Genomic DNA, 20,399 nt, shown 5'->3' with positions numbered 1-20,399 from the left:
ATTCTCTCCCTTGTATCTCTGTCTTCACCTGGTATTTTCCTCTTTTTTTTCTTTTTTTCTGAGACCGAGTCTCACTCTGTCATCCAGGCTGGAGTGCAATGGCACGTTCAGCTCGCTGCAACCTCTGCTTCCTGGGTTCAAGTGATTCTCCTGCCTCAGCCTCCTGTATCAGGAGAGCTGCATGGAATGAATGGAGTCTCATCTGCCGGTACCTCACTTCACACCATAGCTGAGAGACCCCAAAAGCACTCTGCTCTGCGTTCTGTATCCAGGGGCACTTGGGATCACTGAGTACAAGCATTGCAGGACCTCCTGTTCTGGGAGGGACAAGGACAAATCCTGTAGCTGGGATTACAGACCTGTGCCATCACACCTGGCTAATTTTTCTATTTTTAGTAGATTCAGGGGTTTCACCGTGTTGCCCAGGCTGGTCTTAAACTCCTGACCTCAGGTGATCCACCTGCCTCGGCCTCCCAAAGTGCTAGGGTGACAGGTGTGAGCTACCGTGCCCAGCCTGCATTTTCCTCTTCTTTTAAGGACACCATTCATATTAGATTAGGGCCAACCCTAAAGATCTTAACTGAATACATTGGCAGAGACCCTATTTTCAAATAAAGTCACATTCGCAGGTACTAAGGGTTAGGATGTCAACATATCTTTTTGAAGGACACAATTCAATCCCCCCAAAAGTCTTTAAAGACGAGACTGGGGGCTGGGTGGAGTGGCTCATGCCTGTAATCCCAGGACTTTGGGAGATCAAGGTGGGAGGATCACTTGAGCTCAGGAGTTCAAGGCTACAGTGAGCTATGATTGTGCCATTGCACTCCAGCCTGGGTGACAGAGCAAAACCCTGTCTCTCTCTCTAAAAAAAAAAAAAAAAAAAAATTCCCTTTCTCCAACCTTTCTAAGTGAATTCAGTTGGTTTGTGATTAAGAATCGTAAAATTTATTATTATTTTAAAAATCTAATAACTTTACTAAGAAGTGTCTAGGGAGGTACTTAGTGTGTGAGCTAGGATGTTAGCTGTATTTGCTAACTGGCTTTACCAAAAGGAAAAGTAAACTGTCTCCTGTCTTCATGACTGGAGGTAGTTTTAGAATTTGGAGCAAGGCATCCACTAAAGTGAGGCTCCTACCCTCTCAAAGAAACTGAGGTGGGGTGCTGTCTTCTTTGGTGGTTACATTTATAAGAGATGCCCTAGTTCCTTCGAGACATTTCCTGGGTCTTAAAGCTGGCAAGAGGCTCTTAAGATTTATATATATTTCAAAGAAGATAGAGGAAAAATGTATGATTACAAGTTTTCTCAAGTGAATTTACTGTAGGACACAAAAAAAGGTAGGTCAGGGGCCTGCAGTCTCGAAGAAACCCATTTACGGGTTAGCCAAGCTGATGGGACATTAATGGCTGCTGTGGTCAGACAGCTCCTCTCTGGTCAGGGAGATAATGTTCTTCAGCCAAGACAGTCTCAGGTGGATCTCCCCTTTCCCTCCTCCCCTGACCTCTTTCCCTCCTCCTTGCGCTTCTCCCTCCCATACACTCCTTCCTTTTTTTGAGCACAGCCTGGCTCCCTTCTCATCCTAGTCCCCACAGCTCCCTGAGCCTGGATGCCCACCTAGAGTCTGTGGAGCAGGGAGGGAATGGGGTGCGTGAGCTGCCAGGGAACCCTTTCTATGCAGCCAGCGCCCCATCACCTGGCCAGGGTAACAGATCCCTGAGGGAGAGGGTGGGCAGGAGAGGAGCTTGTGGCTGGGAGTACAGTCTGTTCCCAGGGCACCCAACACAGCTGACATCTGTGAACTTGTCTTTCTGGGAGTTTTTTTGGTTTTGGTTTTGGTTTTCAGACAAGGACTCATTCTATCACCCAGTCTGGAGTGCAGTGGCATAATTGTGGCTCATTGCAGCCTTGCCTTCCCGGGCTCAAGCAATTCTCCCACCTCAGCCTTCCAAGTAGCTGGGACTATAGCTGTGCGGCCACCATGCTCGGCTAATTTTTAAATGTTTTGTAGAGATGGGGTCTTGCTTTCTTGCCTAGGCCAGTCTCCAATCAAGCATTCCTCCTGCCTCAATCTCCTAAAGTGCTAGGATTACAGGCGTGAGCCACCACGCCTGGCCAGTGTCTGCCTTTGTTTGCATTTCTGTGTAGTGCCCTGTGCCTTCTTGCTGCAGGATCTACTCATTTGTCCTTGGGCATTCAGAGAGCGAAGGAGAGGATGAGCCGGCTACAAACTATGCAAGGCTCAGAAGAGCCAAAATGCCACACCATTTACGTAAACAACCCCTGTAAGAACATTTTCTGCAAGAACTTCATCAGATAAGAAAAGCGTATGTAGCAGGGAAGAGAAAAGGAGGAAGAAGATGTGGTCCTACCCCTGCCCCAAAACGACACTTCGTATGGACCAATTCATGTGACTCAGGCCACAGTGGTTTTCTCAAACCTTTGAGGAACTTTAAATTTTCAGGTGCACTATCGAGAATCAGATGTGTTTTTATCTCACGCAGAAGGGCCCATCTGCCTGAGTGGCCTCTGCTCTCATTTACTCCTGTTCATAGCCATTACCATGCAGTCCACTGAGAGAGAGAACTCTCCTTAGCAACATCTATAAATATGAGGAAAAGTGCTTTCTTTCTCTTTCTCAAACTTTTATTTTAGGTCCATAGGTACATGAGCAGGTTTGTTATATAGGGAAACTCTTGTCACGGGGATTCATTGTACTTATTATTTCATCACCTAAGTACAAAGTGTAGTACATAATAATTATTTTTTTCTCTTCCTCTCCCTCTTCCTACCCTCCTACCCTTAAGTAGGCCCCAGTGTCTCTTGTTTTCCTCTTTGTGTCCATGTGTTCTCATCATTTAGCTCCCACTTGTAAGTGAGAACATGTGGTATTTGTTTGTCTGTTCCTGTGTTAGTTTGCTAAGGATATTCAGTTCCATTCATGTTCCTGCAAAGGACACGATCTTACTCTTTTTTATGGCTGCATAGTATTCCATGGTGTATATGTAGTACATTTTTTTTAATCCAGTCCACCAGTGATGGACATTTAGGTTGATTCCATGTCTTTGCTATTATGAATAGTGCTGCAATGAGCATATGTGTGCATGTTTCTTTATGGTAGAACAATTTATATTCCTTTGGGTATATCCAGTAATGGGATTGCTGGGTCAAATGGTAGTTCTGTTTTTAGCTCTTTAAGGAATCAACGTACTGTGTTGCATAATGGTTGAACATGAAGCAGCAGAGGTGTTGAGAGGGGAAGGGATGCAACCCAGGTTCCAGAGTTAGTGATGTGAACCCAGGTCCCTGGCCAGAGTTGGGGTGTGCTCTTTCTTTTTGAAATTTATTTAAGGAATTTACCTATATCTTCATTCTTAGATGTAAATACTTATGGGTAGGACACATATAGCTTATAGAGATATATATGTAAAGCTAGTTTTAAAATTAGCCATCTAATTTATTCTGAAGTATTGGCAGATGAAATTACAGGATGCTTGGGACTTACTTCAAAATAATGCAGAGGTCCAGTGGTAAAGTGAGGAGTACGGACAAAACAAAACCAGCCACAAGTTGATAATTGTTGAAGCTTGGAGATAAGTGTGGGATTTCGTTACCCAGTCTCTCCATCTTTGTATATATTTGAAAGTTTCCACAGTAAAACAAATATTTAAAAATTAGTTGATCAATAAATATTTCTTTCTGTTGGAATCAATGTGCTACAGAGATGTTGTAAATATTACAGTCAGGTGTCAATCATAAACTGTCACGCTGTCTTTAACAAGTCTTAAAATAGCTCTTCATTCTAAAAGTATATTAGCTAAATTTTATCACATAACTTCAATGGTTTTTAATCTTATTTTGTTAATATCTCATACTAATGTTTGGTTTTGCCAAAATAGTAGAATTCTAAGACAAATTAAAAATAGTTGGGGCTTGCGGGCTTGGGAGAGAAGCAGATTTACTCATAGGAAATAGTATTCTCTTCCATTGAGGAAAAACATGCCTTAATGAATGTTTCATTTTGACAGTAGTTCTGCCCTGGTACAGTGTTCTGTGTTCTTTCACGAGATGATCAGTCAGGTGCAGCAAAAGGGGAGACACAGGAGAGGTGCTGGGAGACAGAGTTTATTGGACTCACGGGTGTTACAGAGAGGTCAGCACATGTCATGCAGGGTCACAGGGGAAGTACCAGGTTTTCCTCAGGAGGCAGAAGACAGAAGGAAAGGGAGAGTTTAGGCTATAGTCTTTACTGTGATTTCCCCAGGAAAAGCAGGGCAGGGCATGGTGACCAGTTTAGGACTGGCTAGTTTGAATAATTCTGGTGGGTTCTAAGCTATAGGGGTGGCCTTTAGTGGCCTGTGACATGGCTCTGGGATGATGAAGGCACCCCCTTCTGGGGTGCACAAGCCAGATACAAGAGGTGTGACTCTTCATTGGTTAGATTTTGTATCAAAGGCATGCTCTGACCTAGTCCTTAGCTGTCTCTAAGAATTGGCTAGCTCTAGAAAGGCAGTCTCTCACCAGTGAGAAGAGTTTTTAAGATGTGAAAACATGGCCGGGCGCGGTGGCTCAAGCCTGTAATCCCAGCACTTTGGGAGGCCGAGACGGGCGGATCACAAGGTCAGGAGATTGAGACCATCCTGGCTAACATGGTGAAACCCCGTCTCTACTAAAAATACAAAAAACTAGCCGGGCGAGGTGGCGGGCGCCTGTAGTCCCAGCTACTTGGGAGGCTGAGGCAGGAGAATGGCATAAACCCAGGAGGCGGAGCTTGCAGTGAGCTGAGATCCGGCCACTGCACTCCAGCCTGGGCGACAAAGCGAGACTCTGTCTCAAAAAAAAAAAAAAAAAAAAAAGATGTGAAAACATCATAATATATAGAAGATAAAACTATAAAGAATACATATAGCATTGATAGGTAATGTTTAGACAAAAGATTTAAATTGCTCAGTATATGAAAGTAATAGAAATCTGGGGGTTGACTTGGGTCAACTGACAACATGACATTGGATTCCCTGGAAGTTAATTGGAGGAGTTTTGAGTGGAATAGAAAGCGAAAGAGAAGACACAATGGGATTTTCCACTAGGCAGGGCAAATGGGGAAGAGTGTGCTGAGGTGAACCCGACAAAAACATCTGAGGACTTTCAGGACACACTTTTATAATTAAGTTCTAAAATTGCAGAGAAAACACAAACTACTCAAACATAAAAGGTGCTAGAACCAACAAGATAATTCAGTAAGTTAGTTAGATATAAGGTCAACACAAAAAAATAGTTTTACCATATACTAACAACAACCAACAAGTAAACATAATAAAAATATGCTATTTGCAATAGCAACAAAAGCCGTGTAGTACCCTAGGGGAAAAAGCAATACGTATAATATTTTCATAAATAAAACAAAAACACTTTACTGAAGGACACAAAGGGGACCTAAATAAATAGACTTCATATTCTTGAAAGGAAAAAGTCAATGATGTTTAAGGTCATATTTACCCAAACCGTTCATACAGTTCATAACATTTTATTCAGAATCACGGTAGGAGTTTTTATTATGCGAAATTTAACAGGTTGAAGGCAAAGTATATCTGGAAGATTAAATGAGAACATTTTTTAAAATGTTATAAAAGAATACAGATGGGATTTGCTAATCTGGATATCAGAACACATCATAAAGCTGCAGCAATTCGACTGGTATGGTATTGAGGCACAAACGGTCAAACAGGTCCATGGGACAAGATGGAGAAAACACAAATAGATTCACTTTTATTATGATATTTAAAATTAATAAAATGACATTTCAAATCAGAGGGCCGAGGATGACTTTTTTTTCTTTTTATGGCCATCTGAATTTTTGTTTCCCCAAAATGCAAATGTTGAAGCCCTAGCCCCCAGTGCCTCACAATGTGGCTGTATTTGGAGATAGGGTCTTCCAAGGGGTAATTAAGTTAAAACGAGTCCATTAAAGTCAGCCTCAATCCATTCTGACTGGTGACCTTATAAGAAGAGGACCTGAGGACATCCAGAGAGATACCAGGAGCATGCATGCCCAGAGGGAAGGTCACATGAGGACAAAGCGAGAAGGCCATTTTAAGTCCAGGAGAGAAGCCTTGGAAGGAAATCAGCTCTGCCAACACCTTGCTCTCAGATGTCCAGCCTCCACAAATGTAGGAAAACAGATTTCGGTTGTTTAAGCCACCTAGTCTGTAGTATTTTGTTAGGGCAACTCTAGCCATCTAATTCATCATCCAATTGTCTCGGTACAATTTGTAGAATAATATTAGGGTCCTACCTCACACCATGTGCAAAATAGTGTTACATGAACTGTCGACAAATGTTCAAAAAAAAAAAGATAGGCTGGATGCAGTGGCATAAGCCTGTAGTCCCAGCTACTTGAGAGACTGAGGTGGGAGAATCGCTTGAGCTCAGGAGTTTGAATCCAGTTGGGGCAACACAGTGACTTTATATCTTAAATAATAATAATAAAATAGGTGATAGAATAAAATAGAAAACTTTTAATAATCTTATAAAATTATGATGATACTGTTACAAAAGCTAGTAGCCAAGTCAAAAGTAGTGAGGTTAAGTTAAAAAGTTTGATATTGGAATGGGGGGCGGAGCAAGATGGCCCAATAGGAACAGCTCCAGTCTCCAACTCCCAGCACCAGCCACACAGAAGACAGGTGATTTCTGCATTTTCAACTGAGGTACTGGGTTCATCTCACTAGGGAGTGCTGGACAATCGGTGCTGGTCAGCTGCTGCAGCCCAACCAGCGAGAGCTGAAGCAGGGCGAGGCATCGCCTCACCTGGGTAAGCGCAAGGGGGAAGGGAATCCCTTTTCCTAGCCAGGGGAACTGAGACACACAACACCTGGAAAATCAGGTAACTCCCACCCCAATACTGTGCTTTACCAAGGATCTTTGCAAACGGGCACATCAGGAGACTATATCCCACACCTGGCCGGGAGGGTCCCACCCCTACGGAGCCTCCCTCATTGCCAGCACAGCAGTCTGCGATCTCGCGGCAAGGCAGCAGCGAGGCTGGGGGAGGGGTGCCAGCCATTGCTGAGGCTTAAGTAGGTAAACAAAGTCACTGGGAAGCTTGAACTGGGTGGAGCTCACAGCAGCTCAAGGAGTCCTGCCTGTCTCTGTAGACTCCACCTCTGGGGACAGGGCACAGTTAAACAACAACAACAACAACAACAACAACAACAAAAAAGCAGCTGAAACCTCTGCAGACGCAAACGACTCTGTCTGACAGCTTTGAAGAGAGCAGTGGATCTCCCAACACGGAGGTTGAGATCTGAGAACGGACAGACTGCCTGCTCAAGTGGGTCCCTGACCCCTGAGTAGCCTAACTGGGAGACATCCCCTACTAGGGGCAGACGGACACCCCACACCTCACAGGGTGGAGTACACCCCTGAGAGGAAGCTTCCAAAGCAAGAATCAGACAGGTACACTCGCTGTTTAGCAATATTCTATCTTCTGCAGCCTCTGCTGCTGATACCCAGGCAAACAGGGTCTGGAGTGGACCTCAGGCAATCTCCAACAGACCTACAGCTGAGGGTCCTGACTGTTAGAAGGAAAACTAACAAACAGGAAGGACACCCACACCAAAAACCCCATCAGTACATCACCATCATCAAAGACCAGAGGCAGATAATACCACAAAGATGGGGAAAAAGCAGGGCAGAAAAGCTGGAAATTCAAAAAATAAGAGCGCATCTCCCCCTGCAAAGGAACGCAGCTCATCACCAGCAACAGATCAAAGCTGGACGGAGAATGACTTTGATGAGATGAGAGAAGAGGGCTCCAGTCCATCAAACTTCTCAGAGCCAAAGGAGGAATTACGTACCCAGCGCAAAGAAACTAAAAATCTTGAAAAAAGAGTGGAAGAATTGATAACTAGAATAATTAATGCAGAGAAGGCCATAAATGAACGGACAGAGATGAAAACCATGACACGAGAAATACGTGACAAATGCACAAGCTTCAGTAACCGACTCGATCAACTAGAAGAAAGAGTATCAGTGATTGAGGATCAAATGAATGAAATGAAGCGAGAAGATAAATCTTTTTTTTTTTTTTTTTTTTTTTTTTTTTTTTTTTTTGAGACGGAGTCTCGCTCTGTCACCCAGGCTGGAGTGCAGTGGCCAGATCTCAGCTCACTGCAAGCTCCGCCTTCCGGGTTTACGCCATTCTCCTGCCTCAGCCTCCCAAGTAGCTGGGACTACAGGCGCCCGCCACCTCACCCGGCTAGTTTTTTGTATTTTTTAGTAGAGACAGGGTTTCACCATGTTCGCCAGGATGGTCTCGATCTCCTGACCTCGTGATCCGCCTGTCTCGGCCTCCCAAAGTGCTGGGATTACAGGCTTGAGCCACCGCGCCCGGCCTGAGAAAATAAATCTAAAGAAAAAAGAAGAAAAAGAAATGAACAAAGCCTGCAAGTAGTATGGGATTATGTAAAAAGGCCAAATCTATGTCTGATTGGGGTGCCTGAAAGTGAGGGGGAAAATGGAACCAAGTTGGAAAACACTCTGCAGGATATCATCCAGGAGAACTTCCCCAACCTAGTAGGGCAGGCCAACATTCAAATTCAGGAAATACAGAGAACGCCACAAAGATAATCCTCGAGAAGAGCAACTCCAAGGCACATAATTGCCAGATTCACCAAAGTTGAAATGAAGGAAAAAATCTTAAGGGCAGCCAGAGAGAAAGGTCGGGTTACCCACAAAGGGAAGCCCATCAGACTAACAGCAGATCTCTCGGCAGAAACTCTACAAGCCAGAAGAGACTGGGGGCCAATATTCAACATTCTTAAAGAAAAGAATTTTCAACCCAGAATTCCATATCCAGCCAAACTAAGTTTCATAAGTGAAGGAGAAATAAAATCCTTTACAGATAAGCAAATGCTTAGAGATTTTGTCACCACTAGGCCTGCCTTACAAGAGACCCTGAAGGAAGCACTAAACATGGAAAGGAACAACCGGTACCAGCCATTGCAAAAACATGCCAAAATGTAAAGACCATCGAGGCTAGGAAGAAACTGCATCAACTAACGAGCAAAATAACCAGTTAATATCATAATGGCAGGATCAAGTTCACACATAACAATCTTAACCTTAAATGTAAATGGACTAAATGCTCCAATTAAAAGACACAGACTGGCAAACTGGATAAACAGTCAAGACCCATCAGTTTGCTTTATTCAGGAAACCCATCTCACATGCAGAGACATACATAGGCTCAAAATAAAGGGATGGAGGAAGATCTACCAAGCAAATGGAGAACAAAAAAAAGCAGGGGTTGCACTATTAGTCTCTGATAAAACAGACTTTAAACCATCAAAGATCAAAAGAGACAAAGAAGGCCATTACATAATGGTAAAGGGATCAATTCAATAGGAAGAGCTAATGATCCTAAATATATATGCACCCAATACAGGAGCACCCAGATTCATAAAGCAAGTCCTTAGAGATTTACAAAGAGTCTTAGACTCCCATACAATAATAATGGGAGACTTCAACACCCCACTGTCAACATTAGACAGATCAACGAGACAGAAAATTAACAAGGATATCCAGGAATTGAACTCAGCTCTGCAGCAAGCAGACCTAATAGACATCTACAGAACTCTCCACCCCAAATCAACAGAATATACATTCTACTCAGCACCGCATCACACTTATTCCAAAATTGACCACATAATTGGAAGTAAAGCACTCCTCAGCAAATGTAAAAGAATAGAAATTGTAACAAACTGTCTCTCAGACCACAGTGCAATCAAACTAGAACTCAGGACTAAGAAACTCAATCAAAACCACTCAACTACATGGAAACTGAATAACCTGCTCCTGAATGACTACTGGGTACATAACGAAATGAAGGCAGAAATAAAGATGTTCTTTGAAACCAATGAGAACAAAGACACAACATACCAGAATCTCTGGGACACATTTAAAGCAGTGTGTAGAGGGAAATTTATAGCACTAAATGCCCACAAGAGGAAGCTGGAAAAATCTAAAATCGACACTCTAACATCGCAATTAAAAGAACTAGAAAAGCAAGAGCAAACACATTCAAAAGCTAGTAGAAGGCAAGAAATAACTAAGATCAGAGCAGAACTGAAGGAGATAGAGAGACAAAAAACCCTCCAAAAAATCAATGAATCCAGGAGTTGGTTTTTTGAAAAGATCGACAAAATTGATAGACCGCTAGCAAGACTAATAAAGAAGAGAGAAGAATCAAATAGACGCAATAAAAAATGATAAAGGGGATATCACCACCGACCCCAAAGAAATACAAACTACCATCAGAGAATACTATAAACACCTCTACGCAAATAAACTAGAAAATCTAGAAGAAATGGATAATTTCCTGGATACTTACACTCTCCCAAGACTAAACCAGGAAGAAGCTGAATTCCTGAATAGACCAATAGCAGGCTCTGAAATTGAGGCAGTAATTAATAGCCTACCAACCAAAAAAAGTCCAGGACCAGATGGATTCACAGCTGAATTCTACCAGAGGTACAAGGAGGAGCTGGTACCATTCCTTCTGAAACTATTCCAATCAATAGAAAAAGAGGGAATCCTCCCTAACTCATTTTATGAGGCCAACATCATCCTGATACCAAAGCCTGGCAGAGACACAACAAAAAAAGAGAATTTTTAGACCAATATCCCTGATGAACATTGATGCAAAAATCCTCAATAAAATACTGGCAAACCAGATCCAGCAGCACATCAAAAAGCTTATCCACCATGATCAAGTGGGCTTCATCCCTGGGATGCAAGGCTGGTTCAACATACACAAATCAATAAACGTAATCCAGCATATAAACAGAACCAAAGACAAAAACCACATGATTATCTCAATAGATGCAGAAAAGGCCTTTGACAAAATTCAACAGCCCTTCATGCTAAAAACACTCAATAAATTCGGTATTGATGGAACATATCTCAAAATAATAAGAGCTATTTATGACAAACCCACAGCCAATATCATACTGAATGGGCAAAAACTGGAAAAATTCCCTTTGAAAACCGGCACAAGACAGGGATGCCCTCTCTCACCACTCCTATTCAACATAGTGGTGGAAGTTCTGGCTAGGGCAATCAGGCAAGAGAAAGAAATCAAGGGTATTCAGTTAGGAAAAGAAGAAGTCAAATTGTCCCTGTTTGCAGATGACATGATTGTATATTTAGAAAACCCCATTGTCTCAGCCCAAAATCTCCTTAAGCTGATAAGCAACTTCAGCAAAGTCTCAGGATACAAAATCAATGTGCAAAAATCACAAGCTTTCTTATACACCAGTAACAGACAAACAGAGAGCCAAATCATGGATGAACTTCCATTCACAATTGCTTCAAAGAGAATAAAATACCTAGGAATCCAACTTACAAGGGATATAAAGGACCTCTTCAAGGAGAACTACAAACCACTGCTCAGCGAAATAAAAGAGGACACAAACAAATGGAAGAATATACCATGCTCATGGATAGGAAGAATCAATATCGTGAAAATGGCCATACTGCCCAAAGTAATTTATAGATTCAATGCCATCCCCATCAAGCTACCAATGAGTTTCTTCACAGAATTGGAAAAAACTGCTTTAAAGTTCATATGGAACCAAAAAAGAGCCCGCATTGCCAAGACAATCCTAAGTCAAAAGAACAAAGCTGGAGGCATCACGCTACCTGACTTCAAACTATACTACAAGGCTACAGTAACCAAAACAGCATGGTACTGGTACCAAAACAGAGATATAGACCAATGGAACAGAACAGAGTCCTCAGAAATAATACTACACATCTACAGCCATCTGATCTTTGACAAACCTGAGAGAAACAAGAAATGGGGAAAGGATTCCCTATTTAATAAATGGTGCTGGGAAAATTGACTAGCCATAAGTAGAAAGCTGAAACTGGATCCTTTCCTTACTCCTTATATGAAAATTAATTCAAGATGTATTAGAGACTTAAATGTTAGACCTAATACCATAAAAACCCTAGAAGGAAACCTAGGTAATACCATTCAGGACATAGGCATAGGCAAAGACTTCATGTCTAAAACACCAAAAGCAACGGCAACAAAAGCCAAAATTGGCAAATGGGATCTAATTAAACTAAAGAGCTTCTGCATAGCAAAAGAAACTACCATCAGAGTGAACAGGCAGCCTACAGAATGGGAAAAAATTTTTGCAATCTACTCATCTGACAAAGGGCTAATATCCAGAACCTACAAAGAACTCAAACAAATTTACAAGAAAAAAACAAACAACCCTATCAAAAAGTGGGCAAAGGATATGAACAGACAGTTCTCAAAAGAAGACATTCATACAGCCAACAGACACATGAAAAAATGCTCATATCATTGGCCATCAGAGAAATGCAAATCAAAACCACAATGAGATACCATCTCACACCAGTTAGAATGGCAATCATTAAAAAGTCAGGAAACAACAGGTGCTGGAGAGGATGTGGAGAAATATGAACACTTTTACACTGTTGGTGGGATTGTAAACTAGTTCAACCATTATGGAAAACAGTATGGCGATTCCTCAAGGATCTAGAACTAGAAGTACCATATGACCCAGCCATCCCATTACTGGGTATATACCCAAAGGATTATAAATCATACTGCTATAAAGACACATGCACACGTATGTTCATTGCGGCACTATTCACAACAGCAAAGACTTGGAATCAACCCAAATGTCCATCAGTGACAGACTGGATTAAGAAAATGTGGCATATATACACCATGGAATACTATGCAGCCATAAAAAAGGATGAGTTCGTGTCCTTTGTAGGGACATGGATGCAGCTGGAAACCATCATTCTCAGCAAACTATCGCAAGAACAGAAAACCAAACACCGCATGTTCTCAAGACTTTTATTTTGTAAAGCTCCCTCTTGGGATGGAACTTTCTAAAGGCAAGTGTCTGCAGTCTCTTGCCAGCCTGCCTTTCTCAAGGCTATTTGCTCAGACTTTCTGTTTGCTGTTTGTTTGATTTTCCTAAGAAAACCAAGGACACTAGATGGAACCCATGGTCCGTCATTTTCCTCTCAATACAGGCCAGCCACCGGCCACGTGCGGCTTTGGGTGTTTCCTCCACTCTGCTGACTTGTGTCTGTGGTCCACTGCTGACCCTCAGCTCAGGCAGAATAAAATGCAATCTCCACTAGGAAATATGTGATTACACACCAACTACAAGATCAGGCTCTTCCTGAATGTGATTTTTTACCCCTCACATCAGTATTTTTTTTTAATTAATTAATCTCAGATGAGGCGTCACTATGTTGCCCAGGCTGTTTCAAACCCTGTGCTTAAGAGATGTTCTGCCTCAGCCTCCTGCCTACTGAGTAGCTGGGACTATAGGCATGTGCACCGCACCTGCCCAAGTCAGGATTTGTCAAGTTATCCTAAAGACGACATTTATGGAACTATGCCCAGAAAGACCAGCCACATCTAATACTTAGAAAACTAAAAACAAAAATTTAGATACCCCTGGATAAGTCGCTTCTCAAGCATTTTACTTCCACAGAACCAAGAAAGCCATCTGCCCCTAAGGCCTCTTGGGGTTTTCACGTCGAGGAATCATCATTTCTATGTGGGTGGGAGCCGGAACCACTCCAGGTCCCAGAAAAGAGAACTCGCTATATGGTTTTTGTTTGTTTGTTTGTGTGTTTTAATGTCCAGGGTGGTCCTGAAATTTGCATGAGGAGTCAGCCTTGATTTTTGGAAGCCTCGCAGTTGCAGTTCACAGCCACCCATGCTTGTAACTCTGGGCTTTTTAGGGTGGAGGGAGGACTTGGGACTCTCTTCAGCTGACTCAAAGGGAAACCAGCTTCTGGACGTAGCCAGGGGGAATGTGCTGCCCTCTCCCGATGACACACCGTGTTCCTGGTTCATTCAGTGGGTATAGCCGAAGATTGTTTTACCGGGCATACTTCACATTCTTTTGATTCTTGGGAAAAAGTAAGGCGTGACTGTCGTGTTCATCTGCTGTATCTCAAAAGGGCAGAGACACTGTGTTTTGAAAATACTATCCCTGGACCATGAGAGCATGAAGCACGGGAAGCTGTGGACTAAAACCTGCTTCCATTCTTCCCACTGCTCTGGGTTCACTTATGTCAAACCAGTGGTGTTAGTCAATAAAAAGTGTTTCTTCTTCCTTTGAATACAATTGAATTATCTTGATTTTATTGGTAAGATTTGTTAGCTGTTGTGCCTTATGACGTTTTTGAGCAGCCACACAAATTGTGCTCTGGAAAGCAGTGCATTTGTGATTATAATAAATCAGTGTCGGAAAGAATGAACAGGTGGCTTTCTGATGGAAATACTTTTAATTTATTTGTTTATTTGTTTATTTATTATCTTTTTAGATGGAGTCTCACTCTGCCACCCAGGCCGAAGTGCAGTGGTGCAATCTCAGCTCACTGCAACCTCCGCCTCCTGGGTTCAAGAGATTCTCCTGCCTCAACCTCCTGAGTAGCTGGGACTATAGGCGTGCACCACCACGCCCGGCTAATTTTCGTATTTTTAGTAGAGATGAGGCTTCACTATGTTGGCCAGGCTGGTCTTGAACTCCTGACTTCAGGTGATCCACCCACTTCAGCCTCCCAAAGTGCTAGGATTACAGGCATGAGCAACTGCATCCAGCCCAGGAACACATTTTCATTGAGGGGAAGAGGGAGTTGGTGGAGACTGACAAGGTACTCTTGAGGAAATATAGAAGGATGGGTATCAGCACATGAGAAGTTGCTTCACAAAAATATCCAACCTACTGACAACTGAGTTGTAGAGTATTTCGTGATATAATAATAGTCATTATTCTGTGTCTGTGAGACCTCCTTGCATCCTTTTATCTTGGTCACTTCAAATCCTATAAACGAACATTTACTGAGATCTCCTGTGCAGCAGGCACAGTTCTGCGGTCTTGGTCTCAAGGCTTAAGGAGGTGGAGGAGATCGGGCTTCCAAGGAACAGGTGAATAAATAGATTCATTGAGTTGTGGTGGTTCTATTTCCTCTTCCCACCAAAACCACATGCAGGAAACATTTCCTCAAAGTCTGTGGTGTGAATTTTAATTTTGTCCACGTTCTTAGATTTAAAAGAATTTTAAACATCAAATTTTAGCAGCTTCTGGTAGAACTGGAAGAGCAGATATAGGTAAACCATTTTCTTCACTAGTTTGATCACATTATTTGGTTGGTTCTCTAAAATGGGATTTCTTTTCTTTTCTTAACGGCCTCTTGTTTGTTTGTTTACTGAGAGATGCTTATTGTACTGTGTGTCTTCCAGCTAAACTAGATAGGAGCAACACTGAATTCCAGGTCTAGTCAGGTTCTTCTTCCTCCCGTGGTCCAGTGTACACAAGGGCTTCCCACCAAGTGCCCACCTCTGGTTCTCCTCCTGTCCTCATGGTTTTCCTCTTTGGCCATGGTCTCTGCTCAGCACTGGTCTTCACTTTCACACACTCTGCTGCAGTTTATAGGTACAAGCCCTGGTCCCTGTCCGCTCGGTAACAATTTCAGAAGATCTCCCACGTTTCTTCACGGGTAGCAGGCACCTCATCACATCCTCGAGCTCCTCTTGGTGTCCTTAATTAGCCCCATATTGCAGCCAGAGTAAATTCCATGCACACAGCCATCAGCAAACACCAGGACTCTGTCTACCACACTTACATATTTAAATTATTGTCATCATAATAAAAAAGGAGGAGGAAGCTTTTGTAAATAAGGATGATGAATTAAAATTCACTGTGATGTAAATTGGCGGGATTTTCTCTAAAATAATTGAAAAATCTTTGGATGCTGCAGGTCAGGCCAGTAGACACTGGGGGGCGTAAGAGACATTTCTCCCGGTCTCGGCCCTGTCCCCGAGGTTGTGAAGACAGAGCACACTTGCTTCCAATGTGATCCTTGCAGCTTTGCCACCCATCTGTATTTGTTTCTTCAATTTTTATGTATTTTTCTATCACGAACTTTGATTTTTTTACCTGCTGCACTGTGTAAGAATCTATGCATTAGCTGAAAATAAAACATCTGGGCCAAAAGAATAGTAGTTTTCTGTTCCACGTAACTTGCTCCCAAAGCAGTGGCCGAGCACCAGATGGCAGCATCCTTCTGCTTCAGAATCTTAGGGTGCATTGAAAAGGTGCTTCAGTAGCATTCACCATTTTAAAAACAAATATAACATATAACATTTTTAAGCTTTTTAACAGTTTTTAAACACACATAACAACTTAAAACATTATTTCTGTTTTTTCTTTAATAATACTGGACATTTCAAAAGAAGCCTTTTATTGATTTGTTCGTTCCATTCTGCAATTAGTCACTGACCTTATAACAATGAATTTTGTTCTCCAGGAATCCTGGCCTATTTTGGTTGGGGAAGTGTCAGCTGTGGTTTGGGAGGATGAGAGTTTATGATGTAACTAATTGGAGACAAATGAAAATATTCAGTTTGCGTCTCCTGTAGTCTCTGCCTGCCCTCCATCCAACCTGTCCAGGCCATCTGCAAACTCCCAGTGGAGTTATCTTCTAGAGCTTGACCTTGGCAGACGATGCTAGCAATAGCTGAATGCTCTTCCCAGCTCCATTCCGCAGCCACTCTCCAGGTGTGGCCTGCCAGTCAGGAGGACTTCTCAGTCCCTTGTGTTTTCAGACTGGTCTGTCTTTGCAGAGTCCCCTCCTCCTGCTTGAAGCCCCCCTCCCTCTTCTTCACCTAGCTTGGGACTCTCGTCTTCAGGGGAGGTTTCTTCACTGCTCCCCTCCTCTATGCCCAGGTTGAACAAGATTCACCATAGCACTCACTACGTCTTATTTAATTCGTTATTTATCATGTTTGTTTCCTTCCTATAGGTTAAGTATCTTTTTACTTTTATATTCTGTGTTAGTTTACCACCTAGTAAGTGCTCAATAAATGTTTGCAGAGTAAATAAAATAATGGCTAATTTGATCCAGCAATCCTACTTCTAGGCATATATACCCCCCCAAAAGCGGTAAGTTTATCAAGATATCTGCACTCCCATGTTTATCGCAGTCCTATCCACCACAGCCAAAATGTGGAACCAATGTAAGTATCCATCAACGAATGAATAAAGAAAATGTGAGATATATACATAATGGAATACTCATCAGCCATAAAAAGAAGGAAATCATATCATTTGCAGCAACATGGAGCCAGAGGTCACTCTGTGAAGTGAAATAAGCCAGACACAGATGAATATTGCATGTTCTCACTCATATTGGGGAGCTAAAAACATTGATCTCATAGAGCAGAAGTTAGAGTGATGGTTACCAGGGACTGGGAAGGGGTGGGGGGAGAGGAGGGATGAAGTGAAGTTGAATAATGCGTTCAAACATACAGTTAGAGGAAATAAGGTCTAGTGTTTTTTAGTACAGGATGACTACAGTTATCAATATTGTGTATTTCAAAATAGCTAGAAGATTTGGAATGTTCTCAACACAAATAAATGATGAATAGGCCGGGTATGGTGGCTCAGGCCTGTAATCCCAGCACTTTGGGAGGCTGAGGTGGGCAGATCACGAGGTCAGGAGATCGAGACCAGCCTGGCCAACATGGTGAAACCCCGTCTCTACTAAAAGTACAAAAATTAGCTGCGCGTGGTGGCAAGTGCCTGTAGTCTCAGCTACTTGGGAGGCTGAAGTAGGATAATTGCTTGAACCCAGGAGGCAGAGGTTGCAGTGAGCCCAGATCATGCCACTGCACTCCAGCCTGGGTGACCGAGCAAGACTCCATCTCAAAAAACAAACAAACAAACAAACAAAAATAAAGAAATGATAAATGTTTGAGGTGGTGGATACCCCAATTGCCCTGATTTGCTCTACATATTGTATGTATGCATCAAAATATCATATGTACCCCATAAATATGTTTATTAGGTATCAATAAAAAACACAAGTTATGGCAACACTAATGGGATGATTCATGGGTGAACTTTTCTGCAGGCTTAGTGTCCTCAGGCAGGGAATAATTGGCAGGTTTTAACTGGATGTTTGAAACTCATTTTTATGGAGAACAATGAATTTGGAGGGGAAAAAAGTCCAGATCTGAGGAATATTGAATCTGCTGTGTCTGTGGTAAAAGGCACTTCTGATTTCCATGCGGTATTGCACAGAGCGTTCCTGAATGTAACCAGACAGTTCACCCAGGCAAGTGGTCAGCAAGGAATGCACCTTCCCCGGAGTCTGCAGGGGCTGGATTTCATCTTCTTTTTCATCTAATTCCACAGTCCCTTAAATCCCCCAAAGCTGAATTTCTTGATTCTAATTTCAGAAGGAGCTTTGTTACAATTAACTAAATTTTAGGCTATCAGACCAAACAATTATAATACAGGAAGTAAAATAATATCACTTTTCCTCACACATTTCTTCCCCTGTATGTGCCATTTCCCAATTCTGAGGAAAAAAATATTTTAAAACTTTTTTTTTTCCCTGTACATAATACACAATCCCTCCCCGTCTCACACACTCCTTTTTGTCCAGGTTTAAAATAGCAACTCCAGCTGGTGGTAGACACTGGGGATTTTAAGCCACGAATCAATTTTGCAGCTGGAGGCAAAGCACTTTGCTTGGAAATAGTTTTCACATGACATACAAGGTGCTTCGACCTCCTCAGAGCAGCCAAAGGATTCCGCTGAAGGAGAGGGGAGGCTGCTGACCTGCACCAGAAACCAGAGGAAAGTGAGGTGGTGGCAGGAGGTCACAGCCACAGGCAGGCCAATGGCAATCACTAGCTACCTTCTCCCAACCTTTTTCTCCCCTACACTTTCATTTTTAACAAACTGAGACACAGAACAAGGAAATTCCAACTTCTGCAGGAACCTCTGGGAAAAGAGAACAAGGCAGGGAAGAGCTGCCTGGTCCCACCTTTCTGGACTGAGAGTAAGACCCACGCTTAATGCACAGGAAGGAGGAAACCCTCTTTCGGAATGCCACTGTTCTCTTACCTGCTTCAGCAGCATCAGAATCATGGAGAGTGTGTTGGAGACTGGGCGCGGTGGCTCACATCTGTCATCCCAGCACTTTGAAAGGCAAAGGCGGGCGGATCACTTGAGCTCAGGGGTTCACGACCAGCCTGGGCAACATGGCGATACCTCGTCTCTACAAAAAATACAAAAATTAGCTGGGCGTGGAGGCATGCCCCGTAGCTACTCAGGAGGCTGAGGCGGGAAGATCACTTGAGCCCAGGAGGTGGAGGCTGCAGCAAGCTGAGATCATATCACTGCACTCCAGCCTGGGCAACAGCGCAGGAGTCTGTCTCAAAAAAAAAAAAAAAAAAAAAAAAAAAAGTGTATATTAGAGCCCAGATTGCTGAGCCTGACTCGAGTTCTGATTCCACAGGCCGGAGCGAGACCCGAGAATCTGCCTTTAACAAGTTCCCAGGTGATGCTGATGTTGCTGGTCCTAAAATCACTTTGGGAACCACTGATCTTATCTGCCTTGTCCATTTGCCTTCTATCACTGGCATCCTCACTCACAGGCTAGTTGGCTTCATTTGTGCCAGTCTTACAAACACACTGCTTCATTCCCCAACAACTTCCCCTCAAATGGCAGTTTAGTTGAATTTGAGGAGACCCATGTGGTCACATTACTGCTCTAATTTTAGAGTAACTACATCAGGAGTGTAACAGAAAGGACTGTATTGTAAAATAATTTTAAGAGGCTGGGCATAGTGGCTCACGCCTGTAATCCCAGCACTTTGGAAGGCCAAGGGGGGGGGAATCACTTGACCCCAGGAGTTCCAGACCAGCCTGGGCAACATAACAAGACCCTGTCTCTACCAAAAAAAAAAAAAAACAAAATCAACTGTGTGTGACGGCTCACACCTGTAGTCCCAGTTACTTGGGAGGCTGAGGTGGGAAGATCACTTGAATTTAGGAGTTCAAGTTTACAGTGAGCCATGATTGTGCCACTGCACTCCACTCAGGGTGACAGAGCAAGTCTCTGTCTCAAAAAAAAAAAAAAAAGTAAGAGATTTTTCTTTAAACTGCAAAATATATTTCATTGAAATGTGTTTCTTCAATTCAATACACTTTTACTGAGTATCTGTGTGTCAGTATGTGATGGGATTATAGTACTTCCTGCTATCAGACCCTTTTCCCAGAAAATCATCAAGTTAATACTGTTTTTTTGAGATGGAATCTCGCTCTGTTGCCCAGGCTGGAATGCAGTGGCATGATCTTGGCTCACTGCAACCTCTGCCTCCCAGGTGCAAGTGATTCTCCTGCCTCAGCCTCCCGGGTAGCTGGGATTACAGGTGCGAGCCACCACACCCAGCTGATTTTTGTAGTTTTAGTGGAGACGGGGTTTCACCATGTTGACCACGCTGGTCTCAAACTTCTCACATCAAACGATCTGCCCACTTTGG

The 20,399-nt window shown here is 42.9% G+C and overlaps 1 protein-coding gene across 1 annotated transcript in view; it reads right to left on the bottom strand.

Annotated features, from left to right (window-relative positions):
- CDK8 (cyclin dependent kinase 8) overlaps positions 1–20,399 on the bottom strand; it is a 243,778-nt gene that overhangs the window by 222,003 nt on the left and 1,376 nt on the right. Inside the window, exon 2 of the mRNA XM_077973626.1 lies at positions 18,979–19,285. The gene's annotated coding sequence lies outside the window, so the exon portion shown is untranslated. The remainder of the gene's footprint in view (positions 1–18,978; positions 19,286–20,399) is intronic.

The sequence above is a fragment of the Macaca mulatta genome, chromosome 17, assembly GCF_049350105.2.
Source record: "Macaca mulatta isolate MMU2019108-1 chromosome 17, T2T-MMU8v2.0, whole genome shotgun sequence".
Lineage (NCBI taxonomy): Eukaryota > Metazoa > Chordata > Mammalia > Primates > Cercopithecidae > Macaca > Macaca mulatta.
The sequence above is the reverse complement of the archived record's forward strand: the minus strand, read 5'-3'. Positions and strand labels throughout refer to the sequence as shown.